Source organism: Colias philodice, chromosome 12 (genome assembly GCF_061535455.1).
Source record: "Colias philodice isolate Cphi_HAF_F1 chromosome 12, ilColPhil1 Martin Lab GWU primary, whole genome shotgun sequence".
NCBI lineage: Eukaryota > Metazoa > Arthropoda > Insecta > Lepidoptera > Pieridae > Colias > Colias philodice.
The window spans coordinates 11581434-11597678 of NC_143097.1; the positions used below are offsets into that span (position 1 = coordinate 11581434).

Here is a 16245-nt window from a genome sequence, read left to right on the forward strand (position 1 = left end):
GTAAATCTCGAAGCTACGGTGACGTGCTGGGCACGATATATAAATCGGCATTTATAGAGAAGAGAAAAAATGTATGTATTAAATGTATAAAAATACGTAAGAGATACCAATATATTAATGTTATACTTTTTTGCATTATCAAAAACTATAAAAACTTTATGAACTTATGTCTGAAAATTTTAATCGCATGGACAGTGACAAGAGCCAAGAGCCCTTTTAGACCTTCAATGAGCATACATATCTATGAACCAGTTACCTAGATGCTTAGTGTCAAAGACTTACTATTTAACTAACATTAGACCGATAAACACAGGTTCATATCCCACTAAAAAATCATCCTATACTCTCACAAACATACATGCTTACATTATATTTTAAAACCGTACCACTTCCAACACCTTTACCTCCAGAAAAGCTAAAACCACGCATCTCACCCTAAACGTAAGTTATCATATTAACGAAGTGTCGAGACGCGCTAAAAATTTCGCAAAGCGTTTGAGATGTTGGCACCTGCAACTTGTAATTAGGCTCGCGAGACTTACGGGAATATCCTTTATGGTTCCTTGTGATGAGAACCTTTGAGAAATAATGTTTTTTTTGTTTCAGTTGATTAAAATGTGTTTTAAGTAGTATGTTTGGTAGAATCCTTTGGTAGACTAGACGGGTAATTTAGTGATGAATAAAATAGTTTATAGATCACTATATTGTGCACATTATTTTTAAGAATTTCACAAAATGTAATTATGCAGATGCAAAACAATTATAAAGGATTACAAACCCTACTCTTTCCATGTTATTAATAATTAATGTAACAAAAATAACGCATGTCATAAACATAACAAAATTATCCTCTGTAGAGTATGACACCTCCGGGAAAGTTTGGTAAGGTTTTTCCCGTCCATGTAGCGATGTAGCGATAATAAATTAAAATAAACCTAGGTAATGTAAGTGTTAATTTTTTTGTGTAATGTAAGTGTTAGTGTCCCTATCAAATAAATAATTTCCTTTTGACACCCTTATTTAATTTTATAAAACAAGCCAACACACTCTTCGCCAATTTCATAAAACACATTTAACACGAAGCGTGTAAAAATGGCGTGTGTGCAAGAATTTTATTTTTCCTTTGCAAAATCGCGCTCAGATAGCTGGTTCCCGCCATTTCAACTGCGTGCTTAAGTAATTAGAGGGAAAAAATATTTAATTAGCATACGTCATTATGTGCACTTGTAAGTAACAAAATAATTTTTACGTTTGCGTGCTCGTACAGTCGTACCTACAATTATAAAGAAGCCGTTTGCGTCAAAAAGATTCTGATATTTTTAAATACTTCGCCTTTTGAAATGTTAATTGCTTTATTTGTGAATAAAAACTTTTAATTAGACGCCCAACTTGTTTTTGCTCGACTGCACCGTGATGGGATTTTCTTTCGCTATACAGCCTTATACCTTCTCGCTTTAATATCACTTTTTAGTGCCTTCAGATAGGCACATTATTACCAGACAACTGTTAAAGTTAAATTACTTAAGTAAGAATAATTATTTTAGACCATTTAATATAGTCTCTATATCTCAAACTGTTAAAATGGCTAAATACATTTTGATCAATTGTATGTAATGAAAAATAGAGCTTCCAGATACACAGACATAATATAGCGAAATAAAAACATATTGTAACTTTCTACAGCCTCGTCTAGACATCGTGAAGTCACGCAAGCAGAGCCACGTGCAATCTAGCCCAAAGTAAATCAACTCCTTATTTCTTTGCATTTATAATGTACATCTTAAAGACAGAACAGCTTAGTCGCATGGTCCTTGAATACAAAACACGGCCACACCAAGCCTTCAGGCTTTTATTAACAAACCTTCTCGCAATGAATATTAAACCCGCGACGCTGTCTCAAACAACTTAAACACATTATCATTCAATTAAGATTATCATATTAATAAGGAATACAAAATATAATTCGGTACAAGATTAATATTCTGCTTTTCGTCAAACAATATTCCAAATTTCAAATAGGAGTTAAGTCTGTGAAGGTTGTTATTAAATTTTATAAAACTGGCTTAGAAGATTATTAAAGAATACCTAAGTCGCTTTAGAATTATTTTATTTAAACGGAGGTATTAGGCCACTTATTATATAATGTTTGTAACTTCTAAAAAAAATACGTGTGGCACTCGAGGACTGCCGCGGTAATGCTATTGCATAGCATCACATCGCTGCAGCTGTGCCGGTTGGAGTGGGGTGTGTTAGGTTTTTTCGTTACGGAATTCGGTCGCCGCGCTCAAAGTCTGAGATAAAAGCTATACTTTTGCTTAAAAATAAAAAAGTCGGTTTCAAAAGTATGACAGCAAACGCAAACACCTAAATATATAAACAAAAAATAACAAAAATCAAATTCAAGCCCAACAATGTCAATTACCTGGAACAGCATTTAGTTATTGTGTTCTAAATCACGTAAAAACATGTCAAAAACAGATGAAGCCTAAAAAAGCTTTCGAAAAATTTTATTTATTCAGGCAACATTTCCATTCTCGCGCAGATTATAATAAAACTAACAATCGACATTCAAATCAGGATCGCAAATCTGATCAAACATGTGCAATATTAAAACCAATTAGTTCAACAAACAAGCGAAGCCGGGTGCTGTATTAGTTTACAATCAATACGAGAGACCGTAAAGTGTGAAGTTCAACATTTTTTCTATAATATCCCGTTTGAACTTAACATTCGTAACAAGCGTATTGTAAAATGAATGTAAAAATTGTATTTTCACAGTGACGTAGCCAATTATTTCAGAGGATACTATTCGCGTGATTTGAAACGTTCATGTATTTTAAGTATGAATGAATTTGAGCTGGTTATTTTAACGTATCCTCATTATTAATTGTTAAAGTTATGCTACATGACTTCAGTTCAAGAATACAGTTTCTGTCTCTCTATCGTGGCACAAACTTGAAACATTAGAATATACAAATATAAAATTCTCATTTAAACGTGTGTACTATGTATAACTACACTATTCAACTAATGATTTTAGCAAGAAAACTATTTACCCCAACCTTACTATCCCTCAAGAACTAACCAATTAACTTAAAACACAATATTATAACTAGTAATAGCGAACCCCACATTCGTGGAAGGCAACCCGAGACGGTAGCGAGGTGTGAAGCTATCGTATTGCACCCTAACCGATCAATTGAACGCGACACCTTCTGAAGACTTACACTATATTTGAGTAAATGAGAAATAGTGACAAACTTTTGTGGGAAAATTAACTGTAATTGAGAGAGATAAAAAGTCGTTTCGGAATATGTTACTTACTATAATAGTTATTATAATAAGTAATGCTACAGTTTATAAATTACTATTAATTAGAATCAGCAAAAAACTACGAAGAAAAATGGACGGTATTGGTGCAACCAAAGAAACTTCAAATAAATGTTGTGTACACATTTGATAAATTAAATATGAAACTTTAAACGTGTGAAAGTTGTTATTCCATAAAAATATAATTTTTTCTAATATAGCAAGTGGTAATATTTCAATGTGCCGCGAAACTTGGCCGAGCTTTTTATAATGCATGTAAAATGTTAAAGTTAGCATGTGTTCCCAGTAAAATATTCATTTATCCCTACAGGCTAAGATTTATAGCAGTTTTGCGGTTACGTTGTGTTACGAGCACTGGTTACAGTAAGAAACTTTATTGTTATAAAAATATAGCTGTTCATAAAATATGTTTCGTCTGGGTATTTTAGTCATTGGAATAAAAAAAGGTAGGTTATAAAATTCTTAAACTTCAGTTTTAATGAACGCCTAATAAAGTCAATTTAATTGCAATGTCCTCTCGTCTCGTCAACGCTATAAGAATTTTATTTATTTATAATAACATAATATAAAATTGTTTATCGAACGAACGCTAATAAGAGATTACTTAAACTTATTATTTGATTAACTCTACAAAATTATACAAACACACCATTAATTAATTACGTCTTATTGCAATTCGAACGCTCGCATTTCCCGCGCAAATGTGTTCCATTTGACAGCTGTCAAAGTTTCCACAGACTCAATTAACCCTTCGCTGATTGTACGAAAAAATAGTGTAAAATTGATAAGTGTAGTTTTAATTACGAGGCCGTGAGTGTGCGATAACGAAGGTGCGAGTGTCAAATACTTACTCGTGATAATTGTTCGCGCCTCGCCAAGTGTTCTAGCGTCATTTCACTGAGTGCATTGTTTATACAAATACTAGTTTTTCACTCCACAGCTTTTCTGCGGTTTTGTGTCGAGCTGGGTGCTTCCCTTCAATATAATATGCGCCTACATTAAGAGCATTGTCATTTTCTAAATGTCAGGTCGCGCGGTGTAAAGTTTAACACCGAAACAAATGTGACTTAAGTGTTAGGAAAAAATATATTTAGTGTGTATTTTTTTAAGTTAGAGCGATGTTTAACAGTTAATATAGAAAATAAATAAATAAACGGAGACTTTAAATATGCCTTTGACTCTTACAAGTATCAAAAGAGATTAACAATAACGAAGGTATCGTAGTACCTAGCACTTAAATTATTTCACTTAAACTAATAACACAAGATTGTAAATTCTTCAAGGAATAAGAACGATTTATGCACATAAAATTCAGACGCTTTCCTCATCAATTTTAAGTCTAGTCGTTACATCGCCCTTTAAACCTAGACTGCTACGACGGCACCGATAAATTAAGACCTAACTATTTTAAGATACAACGTCTTCTTGTGTAAGCTTAATTTATGCATGCTTAAATTTAAGTTCCCATAAAAATAATAATTACTCTTTCTCTTTCACTATAGTTATTACCGTCGCGTGCGTCTAAGTAAAAGATTTGTGAGAATTATTAAGGAGCTGCTAAAAACGACATACATATTATTAAGTATATTGATTTACTCGTGTAAATAATTAATTCATTAAAAAAAATGTTTATAGGGAAAAGCTTGCTTTTTTCAGTTAAACCAAACAACAATAATTAACATTTTACTCGATACATTACAATGAAGCGACACATGAAAAATTTCCCTTAGGGGAGAATGGGGCAGATAGAGAGCTATTTCCAATTTTATTTTTAATAGGAAAAGTTTCATGGAAGTATTCATTAGTTCCGCATTTTAAGGTTCAAAGTCTTAACAAATATTAATATGATAAGTTGAATCGAAAATGAATATGTTTCCTTACTTTATTAAATACGGATAAACTTCGTCCGCTCTTTTATAGAGCATTAAAGGTGTTACAGGCGTAAAATTCTTCACAATTTGACATTCAACTCTGCAGTTTTCACAGGTAAGACTTTCTTCGTCTTAAAAGCAAGAAGTCGAGTCATAATATCATTGTTGCCATGAATAGTGTAATTGTAATTCCGTGAAGGTGTTTTTTTCACCTGGCAAGTGCTCTCCAACGCTCGGCTAAAAGATTGCCTCTCAGTCGTATAAACGATTACAGTAAGTTGGCTACTTGAGTACAAAATTGCACAAATACGTTGCACCCCAAAATGAAGACCCCTTTTCAGGACCCGAAGCCTGCTTGCACATGGTAGCCGTTACCATGACGACGGGGTCGATGACCCACGCGCCCTGCTTCGAAGTGCTTAATCTATTTTGAAATTATTTCATATTTTCAATAGGGTTTTGTAAAGGCTGTATTTTGGATGATGTAGAGTTGCTTGTTTATTTCCATATCAATAAATTAAAATTATTAATAATTTGTAAATAATTATTTTAAGATTATCATTTTTTGAAATATATTTCTTTTACAACATTTGAATCCGTAAGAATTGCCGCTCTCTCGCCAGATTGTTGTAAAATAATTAATGAAGTAAGTAAAATTTACGGGAGAGGTATATTTCATTAATACCTTAATATTATACAATTAAACACAGATTATAAAGCAGATAAGCAGAGAAAGCTTATTAAGATTATAGCGATAACAATTTCCGTAAAATAGGTCGGTCAACAAATAACATTTATGCCGTGTTTAAAAGGCAATTTAATTAAACCAAGAGTATCTTCAACAAAAATATTTTATTTGCTCGGAATTTTACATAAATTATCTTAATATGACGTAGACTTAAACTTTACGAACTTTTTCGTATTAATAAATTATTTAGTGCTACTTATTAAATGCACTTGTTAACATATAGTACAGACGTAATATTAAAGTAGTGTTACTTACCTTACAAATAAACTTGCACCACCAATAAACTTCGTCAAAACTTATTCAACGAAAGGAGCCACAATATTATTCTCAATAACTGTACAATGCACTGTCACCGTATCACACGTCACATTTCGTAAACAATATAAAAAGCGAAACAAAAACATTCGCCAACCGGCACATACCAACGAATGCGACCACCGTGTTACAAACGTACAAGCTGACAAACATACAAACTCTAAACAAAGCTAAGCACGCCATTATAGACCCTAATGCTACAGCAATTGCGACATTAGAAACACACAAAAGTAAAATCTAACCTTGTATCCGCGTATACACGAATTTCATTTTCAAATTCTGCCGCGGAAAACTAGCTTTTCTACTCTAGATGTAAATGCCAATTTCCTTTATAACTTTCGGGAGCGCATTATTTTCGACTTCACTAGCATTGGAATAGAATTTAAATTGCAATAACTGTGAATATCAGACAATGCGCCACGCAATGACGTTTCGAGAGAGAGCGCATATGCAGAGGAGAGTGAGTGGGAGAGAGACGCATGTTCCCTAGGGAAGGTAATACTAGGGGTGCATTTTCGTCTGAAACGTCAGGTTATAAAGAATCGATGTGGAAGACGCCGGAAATTTGTTGTATTTTCACAATTTAAACTTTGCTTTCCAAACGTTTTCAATGGAATAAAAATTGGCTCTTGAAAAATTCTCTATTTATTTGCGCAGCGTATTGCAATGCTTCCTTAAGTGAGATATGCAATAAATTTACATATTCAAAACGTTTTACAGGAATGGTAATAATATTGCTTTTGTATTATATTAAAGAGGCGCTATTGCAATTGAGATCCTTTACAGACTGTTGAAGAGTTGAGTAAATAAAGAAACTCATTTACGAAACGTGTTTCAAATTCATTAGTATGAAATTGAATTATATAAGATGCCCTTGCGTCGTACGTCTAATTAAAAGTATAAGATACGAAAAAAATGCATGCTTTACTAGTTAATGTATTAGTTTTGCAAGCCTTCAATCTTTCTGTTAATTTTATCGTGACCCTGAAATTAAACAATATTCAACCGTTATAACTCACACCTGTTTTTATGATATAAAAAACTGACAACACTATGATTTTTTAGTATGTAGAGTCATTGATAGAGTTAGTTATTACTAAATAATGTTATGAAGGCCTTATAATCAAAATAGATAGTAAATATTGTAAATTGTTTAAATCTTGTAATACGCTCATGTTTCGGTATAGAAATCGTACGTTTTTTAACAGCAAAATATACGTAAAAAGCGACATTTGGCACTATGTTGGTTCAGTGGACGGAAAGTTATCTGAGCGACGCGGGTTCATAAGGCATTCCCTTTGCCGCGCCGACACCCACTAACTAGCCTGGGGGCACACTGGGATATTCTGATTATGATTTTTGAGGAAAAGATATACATATTGAATATTAAGGATTATATAAAAGTATTATTTTAACTTATTCATGGCTTGAATTGACTTCACTTGAAATTATGTGTTTTTCAATTCATAAGGTATCCGTATTTTTATACTTTCATATAAAAATATTAAATTGACCAATTTACTTGCATTTATATTCATAATATGTATATCTGGATATATAGGCCTTTTAGTCTGGTTAGACAAAATGGCAATTTGCTCTATGCTCTATAGATATCCTCGTATTAATTTCAGTATCGTACCAAAACTCTCCTCCAAAATTCCAAAAATCTACTAATCAAATTTGTTTCAAATCCGTATATTTTAAAAGTTCGCAAATCGGTATTCTCACATTTGTGAAATCATAAGAAAGAATCAAACAGATTTAACATTTAGAACAATTTATATTGCAGTTTAGGCACAGGTGTACCACCGCCTCAACTTTCGATTCGCGAGCGCGAGCGTCTCCACTCAAATATGAGCCTTCTTATGACGTCATTCCCGATTCCTAAGCAATAGTCAAGTTGTTATCAAAGCGCCTTACTCGGAAATAAATGAAGAGCCATAGATCCAGGTTTTTGGGTTAATTGGAATGCTCTAGAAGGGATGTGTGCTGTGAAAAATTATAATTCATTTTTTATATATTTTCTAACTAGTGATAATCCTTGTATATATGTATACAAAAGGTTTATAATTAGTGATCCAGTTGACATTAATGTTTGAGCGAGAATAAATAATAAATATTTTTTTTATTTATCTTGGAAGATGGTGTCTGGAGACAGTTCAGTTGAAATAATTAACCTAAATAAATGTTTATTATATTAATCCGTCAGTCCTCGGATCACAGACACAATAGAAAATCTATTGTGTCTCGGCCCGATCGGGCCGCTCGGTGGTCAATGGGGACAAGAATTTATTTCCTAGACTTATTAATTATTATTGAATGTTGTTTATACAAATTTTCGTTCTCTATTGTTTTCGTCATAATCGTAAACAAATTCGTCGTAATAGTAACAAAAAATGAATTAATAACCATAAGTTTTATATATCAGATTTTCTGCTATCTAGGTAATCATGTTATACATATCAATAAAGTTTTACCAATAACTAAAACATCTTTATATTTACGTAAAGCGGTGCATCCAGATTTTCGAAAGGTCGCATATAACGTTGATTAAAGGGTGTTCTCCCTGACCTCGTGTCTGTATGTACTTATAGATAGAGGACCTGTGTTTCAGCGATAACGGGCTTAGCCTAGTTCCCAATTAAAGTGACCTATACGATAGATAGTGGCTAGTAAAACCCTAATTTTAATAAACAAAATGTGGTCTATGGCATAATGTATTTATTAATATTTAAAGCTTATTGATTATAGGTAATTTTATTGTTAAAAATTCTCTCTGAAATGTGAAATTGCAGATAAATGTTCGATTTATAATGCATTTTGTTAAATGTGCAATGTTCAATACTGCATAAACTGATAACATAATCGCTATCAATTTTAAAGACAAAACAATGTAAATACATAATTGTTTGTATAAAACACGAATCCATATTTTTCAGTTAATAACAAACTAGCTTCTTAAACTATCCTAAAAATGTCTTGCACAAGTCGATCATTGCCACCTATAAAAACTAGATTTATCCCCAAAAAGTCATTCATCCAAACCATGCTATTATCTATTAAAAAAATAGTTACAAAAAGTACGCGGCACAACCCCCGAGCCTACACTTAACGTTTTTCCTTCACAAAGCTTCTCTCAGTGGGTTGAAGTATCTGCCTGAACGACCCGCCTCTGAGGCTGTCACACCGCGCTTTTGATGTCGATGGCATTAGAGGATGTGGACGAATTAGTTGCTATATTGTTTGTGGAACTATGTTTTGTGTACGATGCTTCAAAAGCGCTCATAAGAAAACCTATGTATTATTTAAATGAATGGCCAAATGCGAGCGTAAATCTTGATGACGGGTAAACATATTCGGCTATATGTTTAAAAGGTTTAACGTTTTTATTAAAACTCAAAGAGGTTACGGAAAACACAAAAAAGGAGCAGTAGGGCAGAGCAAGTCCGCTGAGGCAGCTAGTGTTGAATTAATGAAACTATAATTTTCTATAATCAATTAAAAAATACATTCTGAATGCTGTACTTCTCTATATTTTGTATAAGTCAAATAAACAAAAAATAGTATAAAACGATTCTAATATTAAAATAGTCATAGGATGCAGACTATTTTGTAGAAACTAAAATAAAAGCATTTTTTTTTACTTTAAAAGACTGTACGTAAAAAATGGCAGAACTAAATCTAAACCAACAAACGATATTTAACAAAATCAAAAGACTCGGTAAGAACAGAAATGTCGATATTATCCTCTTTGAATTTAGACGCCAGAAGCTTTCCAACTCAATAAGCAACTTGTAACGTCTGTCTGTCTGTCTGTCCCTCGAGGCTAGTTAGTCTTTTAATAATAATTTCAGTTAAATGGAATGTTAACGTTAGTATGAAAAATCGCAGCTTTGTTTTGTATCCGAGTCATTAATTGCTATGCTTTGGTAGAGGCGGTATAAATTATGGCGTACTCGCATTATTGTACACGGAAAGTAAGGAAAATAAAAACGTGTTTTAGAAAAAAAGTTATGTTTTTAATATTTAAAAAACTCTGAATTAAATCGATGATCAAACTTGAATAGAACTAGAAACAATGCAACTATACGTACTTTTTAGTACTAGCTATTTAAAGCGTTATTTTCAGTAAAATATATAAGTCGTTTGATAAGTTTGAATGTCATCTATGAGACTATACTACTACTATGTATATATATCTATACTCAATGTAGTTAGAAACAATATCTGCAAAGCTACTCCAGCGGTAGAACCAGTCAACAAATCAATTGCGGAGCTCTTTCAAGCTATGTCTACTTGTGTAGTGAACCCGAGGCACGAGGCGCGAGGCGGCCACTCCGCCTTCCCAAGCAGCTCCCGTTTACAGTACATTGCCAAACACAAGTATCGAGTGCGTCCACTCGCAAATTGCTTCAGCAAAGCCCGAACCGAATCCTGAATAAAAATATTCCAATTTCACACAGAACGCACTCATTGACGGAATAAACATAAAAACGAAAAACGTTTTTTGATAAATTCGCCGATTCGCTGCAATACAAGTATAAGTGAAAACCGTTCTATTACGTGGCCGGATCCTTTTACAAAATTGAACTATCAGTGAAAAAATATTTAGGATTGAAAAAGGGCGGAGGGAAATATTTTTTAAATGTAACTCTAAGCTCGAACGGGCAATAGTTTTAAGTGGGCAGCCGAAGCATCGCAATCAAAACGGGAGCGGCACATCAAAGGTCTGGTAATGGCTTTTAAGCGGGGAGGCGAGGGGGTTGGAGTGGCAGGGGCGAATTGTTGCGTACACTCGTTTTTGTTTCGGCCTCGTTGTCTAATGAAAGTCACTTGTGCAGTTCTCAAAGACTAGCTATCGGCCGTGAGCGTGTGCGGGCGGCACCGGGGCGACGTCGTTAGCTGGAGTTCTCAGTGCCGATACGTCACGGCACAAACGCGCTGCCGGGAGGAGCTTACTCATACCGATGTATTCTTTCTTACCTGACGGTTTATATTCAGCAATGTCAGATACACTGACATAAAATTGTTTAGAACGAACTAAAGCCGTAAAAGTATACAACAACTAACAAAGTAACAATACAATGCAAAATCAATATTTACGAAATTAAATACAAATATAGTATAGTCATCATGTCATAGTCATTAGGACAACATGTATTGGTGTCTAAAATAAATTATATATGCTATTTTCATAAGAAGTAGAGTAAGAAAAAAAAGGTAGAGTATGAAAGTTAACCGTTTTATTGTTTTTTATTTTATTCATTTCAGAATTTAATATTGATTTTGCGTATATAAGCCACCTCTCGCTCATAAGTTTCTTCAAAATCATCAAACTAAGCTAAAAAAACAAAATCAAATGAACACAAAATAATAGAACATTGTACTTCAAAAATATGTATCAAATGCTACATGCTACGTACACATTTTAATCTAGCTGTATTGCATTTATATGCAAATGAAGAGACTAGAAGTTTTATGTTATGTAGCGTATATGCTGAACATATTTTCGTGAAATTTATATGAATAGTAAACGTATAGTCATAATGCTAAGCCTAATTAATGGTTACATTTTGATGCAAGTCGCAAAAACAGTATTTTATATTATGTATACATTATACTTAACATTAAACAGTTTTTACCGAATCTCAATATAAAGATTCAAGGGATCAAAGTTGATTTTTCAGGAATAAAATTATTTTTTTTGTCCCTTGATAATTTAGTAGTTCTAATAATGAAATAGTTTTAAATCAATCCTGTAGTGATTCCATTTCTATACTTTAGAAACATTCAATATTGCAAAAAGATCATTTCTTATTTCTTAACAATACAGAAAAAACTAATAACAAACAATCAAATCTTTTATAACTTTAATATTATCAAAGAATAGTTCTACAACGCGTTTAATAAAGTCCAACCTGATTTATCCACTTCTGAAAAAATTCTAAACTCGTAAACACAAGTATTACTTATAATAAAAAGTCGAGTTTTGTGAAATCAAAGCGACACAGCTCACAATGACCTCCCTGAAGCCTACGAGTTGTTTGCGAGAAGAAATTAACTTTCAAGACATTCGTACTTATTCTGGTTATCTTGAGTATAATATCATTTTTAGTTGAAAACTTCACTTAAAAATTTTATAGCTGATTAAATTTTAAAATGAAGACAAGTTTGATACAATTTATGATACGAAATTAGTTATAACCATCACCTTATTTTTATTTTAATAATCTCAGCAATGTACTTCGAAAAAAGAGATGAGTTAATTTTAATGTTTCTTCAAAAAGTAGAGCTATATTGTGTTATAATATTTGCAAACTCCGCAACTATACAGAATAATAATGTGGACTTAATTAGTTCAACCAGTAGTCCGTACAAAAAAAGTCCGTAAAATAAAGGAAAAAAAATGATTAGTTTCAATAATTATCCATAGCTATACAAGAGGCTCAACGTATATAAATAATTAAGAATTAATTAACACCAACTCATTGGAAGCAGCAATGTTTAAAAGTGCGTAAATAACTGAAAACAACATTGGTCCAAAGATTTAAAACCCATCCAATTATAACTATTTGAATCTGAAGAGCGTCGATTGGTTCGAAATTATTAATTGGACGTGATTCTTATTATCATTTCGTATCGAAAACTCGATAATTGTCAAAACCGTCTGCGCTCCGGCCATATTATTTGGGATATTCGATTTAAAAGTTAAATCCTCGATATTTTTATTGCACTCAGACGATTGTGGCCATTGAATGCAATCAGAAATATTAAAAGACTATGCTGCTTTGCCAGATACATTTTTGTGTCGGAATACTCGTTTAATTCACTTAGTTTCGACGGAACAATAATGTTAATTTGTTCGTGACGGTATCGACGTCATTCGATTAATTCGATCACATTATTTTGAGGGAATTGGAATTTTGTCGATAATCCCAGTAGGTGGATGCGTTTTCGTTAGTTGGTGTATACAACATTAAATGCATTTACTTTATATTTGTATACAAAATATACACACAAAAGAAAACAATTTTGTATATGACATTATCATAAATATTTTGGCACTTTTGTTGTTTCAAATATGATGCGCAGATAATAAAAACACTCATCAAAGTATTGCAGTCTATTTGCAGTCTATTATACTATGAACACCATGTACTGTTCACAACAACCCATAACAAATATTCAAAGGCACAAAAATACATCCAGAATATTCTCTCAGGCATCACGCGACCCACATCCTTTCAGCTCATTTACACTATCTCTATTTGCAGTCGCAATGTTGGAGATACCATCCGACATCTTTGAAACTTTTCTCCGCTATAAAATCAGCTATGGAGTTGACAATATGATGATATTATGGTTGAAAGAAAGTTTAATGAACTTGTTATGCATGGATATAAAAGCTGCAAAACATGCGTATTGAATAAACAAGACATCTGGGAAAATATGAGAAATTTATTGAAATAAATTGACATAGCAATCGAATTTGTAGATATGAACCCACGAGATAAATAACATATTATATACATAAACTGATTATTTGTTTAATAATAAGTAAACTACATTGTCTTTCGCACTTCCCGAAAGTAAGAATCACTGATTCTTGTTACACAGACTAAATATACCTAGCTCGAGGGTTTATCTTGTTTTGTAACAAATATTATTCAGGATATTATGCATAACTGTCTCCTAAAATCGTGTATTTGCAAAATAACCTGCACGTGTTACTCTACCGTCCAAACGGCGTCACTAAACATGAAAAATGTCCAGTATTTCGCAACCTCGCGCCCCTGTATGACGAAGCTCGGCCATTTGTTGGTGTCCGGGCATAATATGTCCACACTCCACAGCATGATAAATGGTGTGGCTGCAGAATTGATTGTAGCTAGCGATGGTGCAGGCGTTTAAGGATAGTTTAGGACCTAGGCTTTAGATGGGATTTGCATCGTGTATATTTTTAGGAAAAGTAACTAAAAAGAATAAAACTTTGTTTCTACTTTTTTTTTATGAACGAAGTAACAGAAAACATTGCCCACTTCCTAACGCAATCTCGATAAATATTTCTTGCTATAACTTACTTCTAACTACTATACAGTGTGTCCGGACAATATGACATACCGATATTTGAAGGGGCTATTCTCCAGGTATTTTTATCGACAATTCAACCGCTCTACAGTCCCCTACCTCACCCCCCTCAAAATGGTTTTCGAATTTTTTAAAGTATGTTTCATCACTCATACCAATTAAATTTATTTAGTGGTCCCTAGAATAACTTGTTATTGTTCAAATAAAACCAAATTTAGTATTTAGTGACACTCACTTTCGAAGTTATTACAATTTTCATAAATTCACTATCCGAATTGATAGGTTTGCCATTTTGAGGGGGGTGAGGTAGGGGACTGTAGAGGGGTTGAATTGTCGATAAAAATACCTGTAGAATAGCCCCTTCAAATATCGGTATGTCATGTCCGGACACACTGTATATTTCTTGATTTAATTCAATACCTAATCACGATCGACGCAGATTGATGCGAACTTTTAATGAACAAAATAAAACGTAAAGTTATGCAAATGTTATTCACAAGCAGTAACAATTTTACACATAAATTTTATATTATAATATGTATTACAAAACAAATATTTACCTGTTAAAAAATGTGATGTGTATGTATGGCAACTGTTATTTTTCTATTACCACGCGAGGTAAGTCGCGTTCACAAGCTAGCAGACTCTATATAAAACAAAATATTTTCACTTAAATTCATTTTTTCCCAATACATTATTAACTACATCATCAAATAAATACACAAATACATGAAGCGTATACCTAATATCTTAAGGCAAAAGTACACAATGCTGCAATTAGTCGCAAATTGCGCGGAATCGGGTCGTATCGTTCGGAAATTGTTTTCACTCAATATTAGCCAAAACCCTCTGAAAGCGATTCAATAGGCATGGGGACTGTACGGATGGTATTTAAAGGGTGTTAGTGCTAAAATTGAGCATCGTTACACTGTGCTTAAAAATTGCTTCAGTGTTTTCTTATTATTTTTGGGAAATTGACTGTAAAAAACTAAAATCAAATACAATAATATTAATATGTATAATGTATGTTCAGATATCCGATATAATATAATATATGAAATGCTGAATCCCTATCTATATACCTAACACGTTTTTCAATAATTCATTTCATACAATAAAGGTCTCTTGCCATTTATAGAGGATTTTTAATTTGTGCAAAAACGATTTTTTACAATATGTTAAATATTATTATTTTTGACGTTTAAGATTTCTCTGTTTAGTTATATTGATATTTTTATCGCATCACAGTTATAGAAAAAAAAGAGCAACTACTACATACATGAGCGTACTGCTCCCGCCATCTAGTGTCGAGTAAACGTATTAAATAAATTTTACTAAACATAATTTTTTATTTTCCAAACAGTAAAAAATAATTATGTAATGAGCATTATGCCAAAATTAAATTAAAAAAAATAATTATAAATGAAAAGACAAGTAAGAACAAAAAAATTAAAAAGTAGCAAAAGTGTGCGTCGGCCGGGAATCGAACCCGGATCAACTGCTTGGAAGGCAACTATGCTGACCATTACACCACCGACGCCGTTGAGTGACGTTTCGAAATTAATGATCATATCCGCATATTACATTCTAATACATACTAATGGTACTAAGTATATAATACTAGGTTTCTGCCCGCGGCTTCGCCCGCGCATTCAAAGAAAAACCCGCATAGTTCCCGTTCCTGTGGGATTTCCGGGATTGCGTCATATTCCCGGTTTAAAAAGAAGCCTCCTTTCTCGAGTATCAAAATATCTCGATACCAAATTTTATGAAAATTGGTTCAGTAATTTAGGCGTGATTGAGTAACAGACAGACAGAGTTACCGTCGCATTTATAATATTAGTATGGATTATAGTTACATACCTTACTGGAAAGTACTATTTCTATAAGCTG

At 32.9% G+C, this 16245-nt stretch overlaps 1 non-coding gene across 1 annotated transcript; it reads right to left on the bottom strand.

Moving 5' to 3' along the window:
- Positions 1-15820: 15820 nt before the first annotated feature.
- On the bottom strand, positions 15821-15892 carry TRNAG-UCC (transfer RNA glycine (anticodon UCC)). Its single transcript has one exon. It is a non-coding gene; the product is annotated as a tRNA-Gly (tRNA).
- Between the last annotated feature and the right edge of the window lie 353 nt (positions 15893-16245).